Source organism: Malurus melanocephalus, unplaced genomic scaffold (assembly GCF_030028575.1).
Source record: "Malurus melanocephalus ecotype Western Australia unplaced genomic scaffold, MMel_1.1 scaffold_45, whole genome shotgun sequence".
In the NCBI taxonomy this organism is placed as follows: domain Eukaryota; kingdom Metazoa; phylum Chordata; class Aves; order Passeriformes; family Maluridae; genus Malurus; species Malurus melanocephalus.
This window is the reverse complement of record NW_026623277.1, coordinates 154240-170622: the sequence shown is the minus strand read 5'-3', so window position 1 is coordinate 170622 and position 16383 is coordinate 154240. Positions and strand designations below refer to the sequence as shown.

The following is a 16383-nucleotide window of genomic DNA, read 5'->3' as shown; positions in this document are numbered from 1 at the left end:
GTCCCACCCCTCATTCCTCCCTCCCTCCCTCTCTCCCTTCCTCCCTCCCTGTGTGCGCGCCGGCGGCGGCGGCGCCGCGCTCCCTCAGCCGCGCCCGCGCAGCCCCCTCAGGTAAGCGCAGCGCGGCGGGCGGGGGGCGGAGCGGGGCGGGGGTCCCGCCGTTCTCGCCCGCGGAAAGGTGCTCGCTTCCCGCTCCCCGAGGGCTCCGTGCCCACGGCGCCTTTCCTCTCCTCTCTTTGCCTTTTCCTCTCGCGTTTCTGAACCTGGGCTGAGCCCCGCGGCGCGGGTCCTGCCCGCACACCCCGCGCGTTGGCGGGGAGCCCTCTCCGGACAAGGGCTCATTCGGAATGGGCTCGAGTGGACTGCAGGCTGCTATTCCTGCTGGACTAACGCCTCCGGGATTGGCCTGGAATAAGTGATGGGCACTTGTTTGATTAAGGGACACTAACACGACTTATTTAGGGTCTGCCCTCTTTTTTTTTTTTTTTTTTTTTTTTTTTTTCCTCGCCTTCCACAAAACTCCCCCATCCCCCATCCAAAATCCTTTTGGATTTATTTCTACCAAATTAAGGCAGTGGAAAAAGTCCGAGATTAAAAAAAAAAATGGTTGCCACCTCTTTCCCCTGACTTCCTCAGTCCTTCGGACGAAGAGTCTGCGAAAGTCCGATGGGAGCAGTCTCGGTGTGTCCGAGGTGTTTACAAAGGTAAAGGACAGGGAGAAGATGAATGGCAAGCAAAAGGTTATGCATTCTTGAGAAAGACCGGGAGCGAGGAGAACAGGAGGGAAACTAGAAGACAAAAGCCGTCAAAAGCCGTTAGCAAACTGAAGTGAGAAGACAGAGGTGGAACCAGAGGGACCAAGTTTCTTCCTCTCACTTCTTTCCCTCTGTTCTTTTTAAATATCTTCACAGTGGGAACTATCCCAAATAACTGCTTTCTTCGGAAATATGTGAAAAGTTTTTGTTATCAGAAAAATGTTGGAATGTCYAGATTTAATTTTCTTGTGGATTTCTCTGTGAAGCAACACTTTCATGATTTCAGTTGTCTATGAGCGTTAGAAGCTGCTCAAATGTCCCCTTTCTTCTTTTTTTTTACCCATCCTTATTTGATCTAAGTTTGAGTTGGTTGTTTGTGTGGGGTTTTTTTTGGTTGTTGCTGTTTCTTCTTTGGTTGTTTTTTTGTTTGGTTTGGGGTTTTTGAAGTTTCAAGGCAAAATAACTTCGGGGAGCCCCTGTAGGCAACTTGTGTTCTCAAAGTGTGTGGAAATTGGAGTAACTGAACCTTTTTACTGCTAAAAACCTCTGCAGCTCTTATCTTTTCAAAGAAAGTTTTTGCATGCTAAGTGAGTTTTGGTGTGTAGTACCATTTGGTCTAAAATGAATYACTCTCAGGTCTGGGAGTCATGTTTCAATTTGGCGGCCAGGGCTGTGTGCCATGCAGCCTGTTACTCTGGTGTGAGGATGGGGTGTACTGCAGTACTAAAAAAATATTTCTGGTGATTCCAGCAGCGGGCTGAAGTGATACTCTGTGTGCACGGGCGTAAGTGAAGCTCTGCCCTGCAGCTCGCTATTACTGGCTATAGGCGTGCCACATGTTTTTCCTTAACTGATATGTGCTCGGACTTACAAAGCAACTTGATAGGCCTGTGTTTTACTGTTGTTTTTATTAAATATTAACCCCACAAAATCAAAAGCTCTCTTGCTCCAGAAGATTGACATCACCTCATCCTGTGCAGTTGTGCACGAGCAGTGGCTGTTTTCCTTTTTGTGCAGTAAATAGCCAAGGAATTGTTATTTAGGAAGACTGAGAAGCACTATTGCATGATCATTATGGAGTTGTCCTTATCACTCCCTATTGCAGATTGCACTAGTTAGACCCTTGGCTGCTGCAAACTTTTTTCTGAGAACTTAGCAGTAGCAGTGCTGGTTGGGGAGAGGAAAACATTGGCTGGTGTCTGCTTTCTCTTCCTTCGCTCTTCAAAACAAATATTGAGGGTCGAAAGGTTAAACAGCTTTTGAGACGAAACACATGGAAAATGCAAAATTAAAGTAATGCTACACTAATGTGTACCCAGCTTTAATATGTGAGCTCCACATGTGAGTAACAGACAATCTTAACAGACAATCTTATCACTGTGTGCAAAAATACTTTATGGTCATGTGGTTTCCATCAGTAACTCTGAAAGATTGTAACTAAAATATAATTCCTWCTCTGCTTAAAAATGGGAGAAAATGAAAATCTGTGTGTAACTTGGTCTTGTCGTGTAACACGGTGAAACTATTTGGGGAATTCAGAAGAGGSTGTTGGAAGTGTTTTGCTCTGGAGTAGAAACTTGGGTAGTACTTACATGGAGTTCACTTTTACATCACTGTGATGAGCCCTTAAGAACACCTTAATGAATAATTGGCTGTTTCTCAGTAGCCTCCCCATACTGAGCTTGCTTTGTCTGATATCCAGAGGCTTAAATTAAAAGGCGAACAATTCTTCTGAGCAGTATATTTCTTTGGGAGACCACCACCACCTTTCCTTTTAGTACCCAGCTGTGTGAGTGCTCTCAGAGGTGAGCTGCCTTCTCCAGATGTCAGAGGAGCTGGCTTTGAGCACCTCTAGGTGGTGACCTGCCAGCACTTACTGAGCACTGTTGCTATGTATCTGGCTTTTTTATCCCATGGATGCAGAGGAAAATTGAGTGCTGCTCTTTTGCTATCATGGCTGAGTGGGGAACTCTTCACAGCCATCGCTTATGGTCTTGGTGGTGTCCAAGTATACATGGAAGGATATGAGAGTGGGAACAGGTTGTGTGGCATTTGTCCGTTTCACCATGGTTTCCCTCCCAAAATTAGGATTGTCTACATAAGCAYGGTTTCCTCCCTTTCAGAAAATAAAGTGCATGCAATTTAAGGGTCACTTAAATTCAGCTGAAATTGTATTTTTTTTAGAGCAGCTGCTACACTTAATGCCAGGGAAGGATGCACAGAACTTTTTTTACTGAAAGGAGGATGGAACAATCAATATTTGATCCCTCCAGCATCTTTAGTTTCTGAATTAGTTCTTTATATGTTGCGCATTTCACTGCTTCATCTTTCACAATGGGCTCTATTATTTTTTTCTAACAATTTAGTAGTGTGAAAACAAAACCAACTTTTGAGAAAAGAAACTGTGTTTTTTCTGTTTCCATCTTCCCATGTTCTTTTCTTTAAGTTTGCTTTCCATTTAGGTATGGTCTTCATTTATTGCCTTAGGCTTTTTGATAATTTGAAGGGAGAACTCTGCTCTCCACAAATCCTTGATCGTGAAGGACTTCAGGCAATAATGGCTTGAACTGGCAGTGATTATGTAGCATCCAATGTGTTTTGGCCTTTCTCTACCAGGTGTCACAAGGTGATACTGCAGAGGTGTAGTTGTGGTGCATTGGGGCTGAACTTATACATTTCATGTTTTCCCTCACATGTTTTTCTTCACAGCCAAAGTAAAAGCTTAAGGCTTCATCCATGACCCATGGATGTCAMTGGTAACATCTGAATTGGCACTGAGTGACTTTGGATCAGGAGCAAGGTTGTGTTGCTTTGACAGAAATACAAAATTATTCCCAGGGCAGAAGAAAGCTCTGYCTAGGAAATGAGAGCTGCTGTTTTACTTACATTTCAGGGAACCTGAATTTTKGTTTTCTTCATTTGTATTTCAAGTTTAGTTTCTTTAAAACATGTAGACGCATTGCTTGTGCATCCTTGCTCCTTCGCTGATGTACTGATACATGTGACAGTGAACATCTGAATGTCTGGTGCCTGGCTTTGATTTTATTGGAAGTCGAGGAGAATTCTAAGAAGTGCCTCTCTTTGTGTACCCAGACCTTCTCTCATCCATTGGTGTTCCTCGACTGCCTGACACTCTTCCCATAYTCCCAAGCTGATTACAGCACACCTGGCTTGCAAAATCTTGGTAATTGTTAGGCTGAAGGTTGCACTCTAGGATCAATTTCCATTTTTTAATGACTGGTGTCTCTTATTCTTGAAAGTACTCTTTCTATTTGTACAACATTGAGCATCAGAAAAGAAAAGAGCCTGTGTGCTGGTGATGGTTGAGTGTGTGTATGTGTCCCCATCCCACATGGCAACTCCATGATCACTGTGTTTTTCTTACAAGCTCTTGACAAAGACCTTTTGAGGTGGTTAAAGCATTKTATTTCAGTACAGAGGAACAATAGTCTTGCTTGGATTAGTGCAAAGTGTCCAGAATTTCCTGATAGGCACAGCCTGGTGTAGTCTGTTGACCTGTTTTTTTCAGTCCTGTATCTACTTCCTGCTGGATCTGGCTCCTTGACCCAGATATTRTAGGCAGTTAGGTTGGTGCATGGAAAGAAGGAAGCACTGGTGCATTTACCCCATAAGTAAAGAGGTATTTCTCCTTAAAAAACAAGTTAATCTTCTCCCTCTGCTTCTGGCCGACAAAAACAGCCACAGACTTGCGTGGCTGCTGTGGTTCAAGGAGTCTGGGCAAGGCATGCCTGCCCCTGCCAGAGAGGGGGAACCACATCCCTCCTCCTCCAGCCACTCCCAGGATGAATAGCCCGGACAGGGTTCTGGCCTGGGGTGTGGTGAGATGTTTTACTTTCCAAARGCCTTGAAGATTTGTGCTGGTGAGCTCTGTGGTGGATAATGGCCTGGCTGCTAGTCCTGCAGGGGAGACGGCAGCAAAGTGTTGCGCCTTGCTGCTTCCCACTCGCACGTTGGTGGTAAGTGGTGTGCATCAGTGGCACAAGAAATGCCTTCAGCTGCAAAAGTGGGMAGGCTGTATCTCTTTTAGAAGGAAACGTATTTTGGAAGCACAGATACTGTGTTGCTGAAAACTGTATGTAGACTTTTGTGCCAACAAAATTGTCTTTATTTCAGATTTCTTTGATTTGAGAGGCATTGGAGCTGTTTCTTTTTTTTTTTTCTGCTTCCGTGTGGCATACTCTAGATAAAATTTAGAGGTGCTTTCATTTTCTTATTAAAAATACAAAGGTGTTAAATATGAGAGCCCAAGATTATGGTTCTGCTTTTGCTTTTGACTGTGACTAAGAGGCAAACACCTCCTGAAGTGGATTTTCGAGACAGATGAAAAAAATGCCAGAGAGTTTGGTAGCCATAGATGATAAACTTCCATTCTGTGTAGACCTCATGTTGCCATATTACAGACCATTTAGGCTTTTCTGTAGGAATTCTGTAGGAATTTATATGCCATAGTGACCTTCTGGGTAGGATGGATTTCACAGGCACTTTGTTCAGTACATCCATTTCTTTGCCAGCTAGAAAATACATTGCATATTGCAGTGCTTGCAGGAGCAAGCAAAAAAAGCATTGGATTGACATCAAAGACAAGATCTTTCTGTACAGAGTGCTGGAGATTGTAAGAGTGGTAAAAATCTGGCAAAGGAAATGCATWCTGTTTTTCATTGTAAGCCCCTTTCCCTCCCTCCTCCCCCTCTTTTTAGGGTGTGTATGTCAAATACGAGATGGTGCTGGTAGATCTTTTATGGGAGCAGAAGTTTTTGTTAAAAGTTCTTTGGCCATTTGAGGGTGATTGTTTTCACCCTGGATGGAAAAATACAACTGAAGTAGTATCCCTTTCTTATCAAGACAGAGTGAACTGCAGCTTTAACTTACRAAAAATAAATGTTGGGTGAGTATTGAATGTTTACTGCTCAGAGAAATTTGTGTCTTCTTTGGGTTAGTGGGTGATTATTTAATACCAGTGAGCTCAGCATGAACTCCAGCACTCACTGGAATCCAAGCAGTCAAGGGAAATGCTGTCCAAGTCTCAACTACTTTTTAGGTGGTTATCCTTCAGGTTGGTTTTTGTAAGAAARGAGAAGGACTGACAAAATGGCTACATAGCCATACTGAGGAAATGGCTACATAGCTTGCAAGTGTGGAAGAWGTTTTGTCTGCTGCAAAGGGGTATTGATAAGGGGTCTGTAGCCACTGGATTTCACTAAGCGTTTAGTCTTTGATAGTGCAGTCTGCTTTTGACCTGTTGTGGTTGTCAGACTGGCCGGACAGTGCCCTGAAGCGTGGTGCTGCTGCTGGTGACACAGCAAGGGAGCTGGGTGGCATTCACACAGTAGCTGCAGGGTGTGAAGGGCAATGTGCCTCCCCAAGCCAGGATGTGGGTGTCCACAGCCACGATGTCAGCACAGAAGAAAGCCTGAGTTTGTTTGCTGCTCATTTTCAAATCAGCTTTTCTGGTATCAGGGGAGGTGGGAGGGCTGAAGTCTCCAAGGATGCCACCAAATGTCCCTTCAGCTCACAGCACAGGAGCCCAGTGGGTGGTGAGCACCCCCACTCTCCTGCTGCTTTGGAACAAGGAGAAGGGGATTGTCAAAGAGTGGCACCAGCTGCAGCTGCTGGCCCTTGGATGGCTGGCTGGTGTCAGGAGACCTCTGGAGGTCTGCAGCTTAGTGCCTCAAGCCAACGGCAGTGTCAAGAGAAGGTCACCTTGCCCCAGACATTGCCTTGCACTGGGAGGGACTGTGGTGGGCTCTGTTGTGGTCTGTATTTTTTTTTTTTTTTTTTTTTTTCTGTTTTTTTTTATTTTTTTTTTTTTTTTTTTTTTTTTTTTTTTTTTTTTTTTTTTTTTTTTTTTTTTTTTGGTTTGCGTTCCTGCATTAGGTGCTGGCTGACCTTCTTGGTGGGATGTTTTCTTGTGGTTACTGTTTTTTTCACGACCTCTACTGTAACGGTGGTGTCACTTCTTGGGTCCTAGAGCTTTTAAGGTTTCCTGGTTGTGTTGCTAACCACGTTCACAGCTACTTGTAACCAAATATGCAGTAGCAAAGGCTGGTGGCATGTATGTGGGCTCCATGTTTTATCCTGACTCTTCCAAGCTCTTTGGTACTCYAGCTAATAGAAGTAAATTGTGTCCTTTTGTGCATTATTCAGTTGTTATTTCCATGCCTGTTGTGAAAGTTGTGTTTTCAGTGATTGCCTGTAGAGACTGGATCAGTAGTTTTAGAAGATTTGTACAGTCCTGTTATGAATTTCAGTGGAAAGTGCTGTTTTCATGTGATAGTGAAGCTGTAAAGTAGGATGTAAAGGGGAAATTTGTCTGCCTTGCCTCAGGTTATGCTTAGAGGATTAAACTTGGTAGCCCATTTCTATAGTTGCTATATGCTAGATATATAGTTCCATCTGCTAGCTTTGAACATATAAAACTAGTTGTTGAAATAAAAAAGCATTTGGGAAGTTGTTTGGGGAATGTTAGCCCAGAATAGATACAGATTGATAATGATAAGCTTGTCAATCCTGAAGGAGAGAAAAGCACAGTAGGTTCTATATTAATGTTATGTTGCATGTCACTGACTACTGCACTTGGAAAATGTCTTTCCAGATGTGTACATAGCCCTGTATTGTYGTGTTGGCAAATTACTGGTACAGGAGGAAAGTTTGGCTGTTCCTGCATCCATCCAAGAATGTCTCCAGGCATTTCTCTCTTGTCAGGATGCACCAGCCAMGCTAGTACGAACATGTTGTCCCTTATACCACAGTAACACAGTACTAGGAGTAACGTTTGAGCATATTTTAACCATCCACACAATCATTAGATTCAGTTGAGGAGCAAAGCCTGGGCTTTCAGTGGAGATCAGCCGTTTCTATCCATCTGTCTCTCTGCTGCTACATTCCTGCAGACCCAAGTCCAGTGCATCAATTAGGTCATTGTTCTTTCATTCCATTTGTCAAGGAAATGGGATTCACCAATTGTTTATCTGAGATGCTGTGGTTGGACAAACAACCTCAGGGAAATGCAYGTGTGGATAGGTACCCAGTGTTCAAGGAACACGACCTTGAATTTGAGCTGTGCTTGACGCTGTGAATGTCTATCAAGTTTAYTGGTCTTTCTGTCTTTTCCTTGCTGTCCCTCCCAAAATGTGTCATAYATGGAGAGCAATTCTGGGGAAATGAACCAGGTGCCTCTGACCTGCCCTGGGCATGGTTTCTGTGCAGAGCTTTAAGAGCTCTCCCAGTGTGGCTAGCGGGACATCAGGATGATYTGTGCTTCCTAAAGCTTTTGATGGAGCTACCAAAAATTTTACCTCAAAGAAGTGTAATTCCCTGTACAGAAGCCTTGCAAATAAAATAAGATTTTTCTGAATTAATGCTTGCTCCCCTGGCCTTTTAGCTTCTTGTTTACAGGAGTTACAATGTCCTATTTCAAGTACCACATGCTAGTGGGACTGGAAATTGACTGAGACTTCAGGGTATTACTGCAWACAGAACAATCCTGGTATTTAGAGAATAGACTGAAAATATGTCTCTAGAATTATTTCAGTTTCGCAAACAATTGATAAGAATAGCATAGGTTAGTGCCTGCTTCTCCAAGAAGTACAGTGTATTTCTGTTTCCTGCCTTGGAGTGCTTAAGTTTCACATGCAARAGCATCATAAGAGGTCCTAGAGGACCATCATGAGACCATCATAGAGGAAAAAATTCAGGGGATGATGTGCAACCTGATGACAGGAGGGAATGGAATGATTGTAGAACACATAAATGCCTTAAAAATTATATGCCTGAGCAAACACTYATGCCATGATCCTGTATATTTCCAYCCTTCACATCTCCTTCACGAAGTTTCTTGCCATGAGTTGCTCAGATTTTAATGAAAAAGTTCTTCTTGAGAGACTTGTTCACAGCTGTTTCAGTTATTCTTTCTAAGTTGTTCCTAATATGCTTTGAAGACTCTGTGAAAGGACCTTTGGTATCAYTTTTGTGGGAAAGCAGTTACTTTTTCCATCAGAAGAGTGGCACAAAACTACAGGAACATTTTTGACAACGGAGCCACATGCTATTCCTTCATGGTTCATCATTGCCAGACACATGAGAAAGGAGGGGGAGAAAATGTTGACTTTTCTTGGGGCTCCCAAGATGAGGTGACATTCCTTGGTTGGTAGCAAACCTGAATGTGCTTTCACCATGCATCTTCTTCCTGCAACTGAGCCAGAAGTCGTTCTGTGCTCTGCCTATGCCCCTGAYTGTTCCTCTTGTGGATTGATTGACTTTCACCCCAAGACCCTTCAAGTGTCATGTCCTGCTTGTATGAGTTGTGTCTCCCCTAGAGGGGGGTGCCAGTATAGCTGCAGTGAGAAACTTCCAGGATTTTTAAGTTGCAGTGCTTTACACTTCCTTCTGGCCTGGCAGTGTTGCCTGTTGGGTTCAGTGGAGTATTCTKGGAAGAAGGCTGGCTACTGCACTAAGGCAGCAGCTGACCAAGTAGCAGGCATTGGGCTCTTCCAAAACTGCTAGCATGCCATAGAGCATTTTTGTATGGAATCATGAATGATTTGGGTTGGAAGGAACCTTAAGGATCATCTATTTCCCAACCCCCTGCCACAGATAGGAATGTCTTCCACKGGATCAAGTTGCTCAAAGTGCTGTGCAACATAACCTTGAGCACTTCCAGGGATGGGSCATCCACAGTGTCTCTGGGCAGCCTGCTCYAGTGCCTCTCTACCATCACAGTAAAGAATTTATTCCTAATATCTACTCAACATCTACCCCCCTTCTGGGTCAATTACCCTCTGTCCTGTCACTACAYACCCKTGTAAAAAGTCCCTTCTCCAGCATTTGTTATAAGCCCTCTTTAGGCAGGGGGAGCTGCTATAAGGTTTTCCCTGTACCTTTTCTTCTCCAGGCTGAATAACCCCAGCTCTCTCAGCCTGTCTTCGTAGGAGAGGTGCTCCAGCTCTCTGATCATTTCTGTGACTCTCTGGACTTGCTCTTCCTTCTGTTCCTAAGAGGGGAGGCTGAAAATCAGAGCCAGCCTGCCTAAGGGGACTGTGTCAGAGATGAGAGTAGTTGTGCATGGGCCTCAGGCTGTGGTGTCATGGACACAGCTGGTGTGTGCAATTGTGGGATGCCTAAAAAATCTGGTTTGTGGGTGGATTTCAGTACGTTCTCCTTTTGTGGSCTGGATCCCTTGAACTTCTTAGTTTATTTGTGCGGTCACAAAGAAGTCTTGGTGGTTCCTGAGTAATGCTTTATGGCTTATGCTTTTGTTACAAACTGTCTGAAGGAGGCTTTGAAGTGTGTGTGTGTTTAATGTTTGTACCCATGCTAATGTGCACCAAGTTCCAACGGAAGAGCTGGAGGCAAACTACTAGTTCGTTTTTTATTTTCTTTTTTCCTTAAGAATAATCCATTGATATTCAGTTATACTTTTGTCCAGTTAGATTGTTTTTTCTCATTTCTTGCTCTTTTTAAGAGGTGCTAAAGGAAGTTATCTAAAGAGTGGTGAGGCAGACTAGATAATGTTTGAACAGTAACATTTCTGTCACTGTATGTGTTAGAAGATAGGGGCTTTTTTGTTTTCTTCTGGTTTTACATCAACTCCATTCTCCCTTCTGCCTTTTTGTTTTCTAGTTGAATTTGCRACATCTCCCAAATATTCAGATTGAAATATTTGTTGTTTCTGCTGGACTTTGTATATGTTGAGGACTTGGTTAGAGAAGCTGAATAATCACTGAAGTATGGTGTGAATTTACAACAGCCTACTTAATTCATGTGACCTCTTGTATGCACTAAGAGCCTGTCTGCTAAACACAACTCGGAGTTAATCCAAGTCAATTCTTAAAGTGAATTAATCAAGCTGTGAGCTAATCCTCTGTATTTACCTGCTTGTTCAGATAGGCAGCAGCCTAAGTTGCTTTAAACTTAATAATTGAAAGGGGAAGGGTCAAAGCGAAAGGTGATGAAGTCTTGGTGTTTTCYTCATCTTTCTCCTTTCAGGGCATATTTTAGAAGTGCTTTGCATTTATAAATCTTGAGTTCATTGAATGATTAGCATATATTTGGATAGCCAAACCCCAGTATTCTGCTGCAGTTCTCTGTTAAGCATTCCTGACAGCTGCTCCTTTCCCAGAGTATTTTGGGGAGTATTTTACCTCCKGATCATCTCTAAAAGCTGTTCCACAAAATGTCCAACTGGTTGAGTTGGCATACTGTAGACAGCAGGGAGCATAGTGCAGAATGTGAGGAYGAGGAAGCCCTGTCGACCTCTGCTAAGAAACTAGTGACCAGCCCTGATTTTACGGCATGGTTTCACAAATTCTGGGGGTATTGTTCTGAGCCACACCAGAGATTTGCATGATGGACAAGAAGTAATTCCCTTTCATTTGTCAACATCAGGTTTTTTRTTGTCTTGAGCTACTGGGTTTGCTCCCCCTCTGTCTTGACAAGATCAAAGGTAAGATCTTATTTCTGGGTCACTGCTGTCCATCAGATAAGTTTGTTTGTGGCCTTGGGAAAGAGCACGAGAATAGGGAATTTAAATCCTGTCAGTAAGATAATTCTTTCTTATTGTTAATTCTAAATTCTTTCGAACTTCATTCAGGTTAACTGTGCAAAATATAGTAGTGCAGAAAGTGTCTAGAGAACAGTCAGTTGAACCAATGCAGGTGTTGCATAAATACTTGTGAAGGAGTGTGACTCTTATTTCTGTCTTGAGGGGTTGATAAACAGTTCCTGTGTCTGCATTGGTGCCRCCTTGAACCACTTCAAACTATAGCCTTGCAGTCTTTGGTGTATTTTCTGGAATGATTGGCAAATTTCTGTTTCAGAWCAACTAAATTAAACTCCTGTTTGTGCACCATTGGCCATGGTGCATGTAGATCTATATTGAGGTGGTGCATTTGTAACTTGGGATTTGGGGTTTGGCATGCTTAATTGTGAACTTCCTTGGCTTCAGCATGTCCAGACTATTGTATTTTGAGGTGGTTTATTCTGCCTGAAGATTTAACATCTGTTTTGTGGATATGGGGGGGAAAAGGAAGTATTTACTTTAAGGCTAGCCCCCTCAAAGTTGCTTAGAGAATTGTGACATTTTGTTATCATACAGATGTTTGGGTTGTTTTCATCTACAAAAGGATATTCCCTGAATGTTTGAATACAAACTTGTTTCAGAAGAGTGCTGGCCTATTACTACTTTTCTGTGTTTTAAACAAAAGGTGGAGTTTACAAATGGATTCTCTGTTGCTGMTTTGTGGAAGTGTTGAATTGTATCACTTTGTTATTTCTTCTTGGAAACAAATATTTCAATTCTTTTTGTGGGTGGTTGAGGAAGTAAGTTCTCAGCAGAAAAGGCRACAAGGATTGATAGTTGGGGAAAAGTATCCTGTGATGCACTTATACAGTGATTTATACCTTCACAGAATCATAATATAATGACCTGGAAAGGACCTAAAAGATTATCCCCCTGCCATGGACTGGGGCATTTTTCCCTAGCCCAGATTGCTCAAARGCCCATCCAACCTGACCTTAAATGCTTCCAGGGGTGGGGCATCCACACCTTCACTCAGCACCCTGTTCCAGTGTCTTACCACCCTCACAGTGAAGRATTTCTTCCTCATATGTAATYGAAACCTATTCTCTTTCAGTTTGAATCCATTCCCCCTTCTCCTGTCCCTACATGCTCTTGTAAAAAGTCCCTCTTTATCTTTCTTGAAGGTTCCCTTCAGGAACTGGGAAGCTGCAATTAGGTCACCCTGCAGCCTCCTCTTTTCCAGGCTGAACAATCCCATTTCTCTTAACTTTTCCCCATAGCAAAGGTGTTCCATTCCTCTAATCATCCTGGTGTCCCTCCTCTGGACTCACTCCAACAGATCCATGTCCTTCCTGTGCTGGGCCCCCCCGAGCTGGGTGCAGTGTTCCAGGTGGGGTCTCAGCACAGCAGAGCAGAGGGGCACAATCCCCTCCCTCCCCTGCTGCCCACACTGCTTTGGATGCAGCCCAGGACACGTTTGTCTCTCTGGGTTGGCAGTGCCCATGGCTGGGTCATGTCCAGCCTCTCACCCACAGCACCCCCAGGTCCTTCCCACGGGGCTGCTCCGATCTGCTCATCCCCAGCCTGTGCTGGGACCGGGCATTGCCCCAATCCCGGTGCAGCACCTTGAACTTTGTTGTGTTAAACTGCAAGATATTCCCATGGCCCATCTCTTGAACTTGTCCAGGTCCCTCTGGATGGCATCCCGTCCTCCAGGTTTGTCAACAGGACCACTCAGCTTGGTGCCATCTGCAAATTTATGGGGGGTGGACTCTACCTCTGTGGCCACATAATTAATAAAGTTGATACAAAWGTCTTCGCCCACTGTTATCTACTTTATTATTTATTATTTACTACCATTACTAATCAGCAACATTAAAAGTAAAATGGTAATGAGAATGCATTCAGAGCTAAATTCTGTCCACTATCCTTTCAATTCCAGTGTTCAGAATTATTTTAATGAACAGCCTCTCCATCTCTCTCTTTCTCTTTTTTTTCCTTTTTAATAACAACGAAAAAAAAAACCCTTTGCACTGTACTTGCATCTTTTATAAACACATTCATGCACAATGCTGAGAACAGTTAATAATGCATCTTAAATTATGATCTTTCCATGGCTACTTTGAACTTTTCTGCCTCTTACTTAACTACTTTGAACTTCGTGTCTGTCAGTAGAAATAAACAATTTAAAAAGAGTTTCAGAAACTGTTTTGAAATTACATCTTCTTYAGAAGTATTTGGTACTATACGAGTCAGTATGATGGAAGTGTATGTTTTGAAAAATAATCATATTACAGCAGTTCATTGTGGTCATGCTGTGAGAGTACATCCACGTTGTAGTAACTTGTTTATCTAAGCCTGCACAAATTGGCATTATTCTCCTGCAGTTGGTGTCTAGCTATATTTTTTCTCTTTGTTTTCTAGTGGTTCTATCTTGAAGTTTAAAGCAGTGAGATAATGTTGAAATTAGATGATTGCATGAATTATTACTCTGGAATCTTCCTAATTCTTGTGGCTTTTACTCGCAACAGGGAAATTAAAAATTCACTTTCAGAGATATCTTATTGTTCCAGTACTCACCAATTAAAAAAAAAAGCATAGTGGAGCTGGTCCTTCAGYTGTTTTTTGAAGATGGTGCTGTGGCTAGCAGAGATGTTTTAAAGCAATTTTTGTGTGCCTGGATTTTGGTTTGGTTGTTCTACAGTGACCTGATGATTGTGTTGGAGAAGCTCCTAATACATCTGGAGAGACATGCATCTACCAGCCAGAATCACTTGCATTAGGGCAGATGCTCACTCTTTSCCCCAGAGAGAGTGGGAAGAGGCTCTCCAGCCTTAATGAGTGGCAAAGAACMATCATCTCTAAGCAATTCCTAACAAGCAAGCATTAATGGAGTCATTAGGAGAAGCTAGACAATGCCTGAGGTAAGAACTGCTGGATGTAATGGGAAGGCAACCAGGTGTATTGGTTTTAAAGGGCAAACTACAGGAAAATGAGACAACTGAAGAAGCCATACAGAATTTTTTTTTTTTTTTTTTTTTAATTTTCTGACCAAGCTCAACTTTTCAGAGAAGTTGGAGGTTTCAAGAGAAGATGAGTTATTATTCTGGGTTTAAAAAACAGCAAGAAAATGCTCCCCAGGAGATGGGTGTGGAATAGATGCAATATGGAAATAATCAGGAAAGGAGGTTTAGCAAGTGAGAAAATTGCACTGGATGGTGCAAACTGACCTAGGCCAGGAAGCATGGAAAGGATTCTGAAAAAGGACAGCTACACAAAGTGGAAGTTTTGTCTGACTGCAAATAAGATTTCAAGTGCCTCAGTGTGTAGCAGAGAAAGGGYATCCTTGTTTAACACAGGAGGAGAGTATGATTTGGTTTTGGAGAGCACAGTCATGACACTATTAGCAAATAAAAAAAAATTGAAGTGTGAATAGAAAATTAGGAGTGTGTCCTTTTTTTCTTTATTTTGGTAAATTTAATTTCATCAGCATGCAGGGAAACCTGGTGTGCTGCTGCATCCCTTGTGGATTAGCCTGCTAGTCATGTGAGTCCAGTTTGTACCATAATTGACATGACACAGGGTGACTGTGTTCATGATTTCACATGTCACAATGCCAAATACCATGGGTTTGTCCTTTCAAAGTATATTTTCTCTCACTTAATAAAATGTGACATTTTATTCCCCCTCAAAAAAATCCAAACCAACAAAATGTATAACTCAAAGATAAAAACAGTTCCTGAAAGAATGTGCAGCTTGTAATTTCAWGAATAATCTATTCACTTAAGATCATCTGGAGGTCCCTCACAGCAGGTGAAGGAGAAAGGCAGACATGTAGTTTAATTACAGACYCTTGAACTGTCTGCCCTTTGGTGGAACCCCGTGTGTGACTGTGGTCAGTGTGCTTTTGTCATCCTCAGAAGAGGTGTGAGGCACGGTGACAGGAAAATTRGAGTGGCACATGGAAAATATTTCCTTGCAAAATAAAGGCTTGAGGACTGTCTACTGGTTTGTTTGGTTATTTCCATTGATAWCCTGTGAAGAAAAGTTTTCATCCTTTTATACATTCAGGCTGATCTTCTGTTTTTACTGAGTGTTTCTGGCCTTGCCCTGGTGGGGTGGCTGGGAGGAAATCTCTGCTGAACCATGTTCTTTGTGACGGGACATGATTTCTCTGAGGGACTGCAAGTGCACAATTACACTGGTTTATTGTTGTACATTAATTCAGTCATAATAAATGCTGAGGTGACAGGTCATCTCCCTAATCTTACAGTGGGGAAAGAGGACAGTTTCACACTCCCTCTGCAGAGTTTGTGAAACTRTTTAGTTTGGTTGAGGAGGCTCCACCTGAGGCATCTTTGCTGAAATTGCAGGCTGTATTCTGTCATGGGAAGCCTTAGCAGCAGTCTTGTAGTACTTGTATTATTAATTATTGAGGCCAGAACAAAGATCTTCCCCAGATTAGCCACAGAGCTCCTATTCAAAAAGGTTTGACTGATGTAATTATTTTTTTGTTTGAAGCACAGGCTGCTCTGTGAATGCAAATTACACAGATTTGAGATCCTGTGTTGACCATTGTGCTGTGGAAGAGTCTTACTGAATGCAAGGGCAGATTTTAAAAATTTATATAGAATAAATTTCTAGCCTCAGATCACTACTGAAATCTTCAGCTTTTTTCCACACATAAGGAAGGCTAATAGCTGTATTGTGAAAGTGAAAACTGAGGCAGTGGAAACTGGAAGTCTCTTTTAACCTCAGGAAGTTGCAGACTTCTCTGCAGCAGCTTTAAGAACTCTTTGTGGTGTACAGGTGTGAGTTTGTGGAAAGCAGAAGAAAAAGTAGGAAAGATGAGGGGTTTTGGGGTTTTTTTTTTCTCATTAGTAATACACTTTGGAACTTCTGCATCTCAACTTGATTTCTTTAGTGAGTGCTTGTGTTTATTTTGTTTTGTTTGTTTTGGTTTTGGGTTTTTTGTAGGATGCTTTTCAGGTGCCTGGGCGACTTGAGGTTAAACTTCCCAAGGTGTTGTCTGTTATTTTGTTTGGGTTGCTTAAATAAAAGCTATGCGCTCTGGCCAGCTGCTGCTGCTTC

At 42.6% G+C, this 16383-nt stretch overlaps 1 protein-coding gene across 1 annotated transcript in view; it reads left to right on the top strand.

Annotated features, from left to right (window-relative positions):
- Positions 1-19: 19 nt before the first annotated feature.
- Positions 20-16383, top strand: part of LPAR1 (lysophosphatidic acid receptor 1) — a 73066-nt gene continuing 56702 nt past the window's right edge. The window contains exon 1 of the mRNA XM_057364956.1: positions 20-111. The gene's annotated coding sequence lies outside the window, so the exon portion shown is untranslated. The remainder of the gene's footprint in view (positions 112-16383) is intronic.